This window comes from Corvus brachyrhynchos, unplaced genomic scaffold (assembly GCF_000691975.1).
Source record: "Corvus brachyrhynchos isolate BGI_N302 unplaced genomic scaffold, ASM69197v1 scaffold139, whole genome shotgun sequence".
NCBI lineage: Eukaryota > Metazoa > Chordata > Aves > Passeriformes > Corvidae > Corvus > Corvus brachyrhynchos.
In genome coordinates this window covers 24,903-25,466 of record NW_008246062.1, presented here as the reverse complement: position 1 = coordinate 25,466, position 564 = coordinate 24,903, and the positions used below count along the sequence as shown (strand labels likewise).

At 49.3% G+C, this 564-nt stretch overlaps 1 protein-coding gene across 1 annotated transcript in view; it reads left to right on the top strand.

Moving 5' to 3' along the window:
- The window catches only part of LOC108449702, a 12,068-nt gene that overhangs the window by 8,225 nt on the left and 3,279 nt on the right, over positions 1-564 (top strand). The window lies entirely within an intron of this gene.

Here is a 564-nt window from a genome sequence, read left to right as displayed (position 1 = left end):
CAGTGACTGGGAAAGGAACAGCGCTGCGCCTCCCTGAGTGTCCGATGTAGGTCTGGAAACCTCTGGGGTTCCAACCTATGGTTAAAGATCCTCAGGAGGGGCTGTCAGGCCACCATGCACACGCTCACTATCCCCAGAGTGATGTCGAGCAGGATCACAAGCGACTGAATCGCCAGCGCACTGACCGAAGGCAAAGAGATCGAAAGAAGTCTTCTGTATGGGTTATGAAGGCTTTTATTCCTCAGACGTCCCAGGGACAAAAGATGTTAACAAGGGAGGGTCCAAGGATTTTATAGGGATACAGCCCACCAATCAGGTTTGGGCAAAGGGGAGGTGAGAGTACAAACTGGCTAATCAAGGAAGGTGGGAGGGAGCAGGGAGAGAGGGACCAATGGGATATTGAAGAACTTTCTAGAACATATATGTATTCAACAGGGTGATACAAGGACATATACATAAAATGAGGAGGGGAAACGATAATTGACAGTTTACATAACAGAGCAAGGGACTGTGGATGCTCATCATCACCTTGTGAGAGAGTCTAAACTTCCGAGCCAGCCCAGC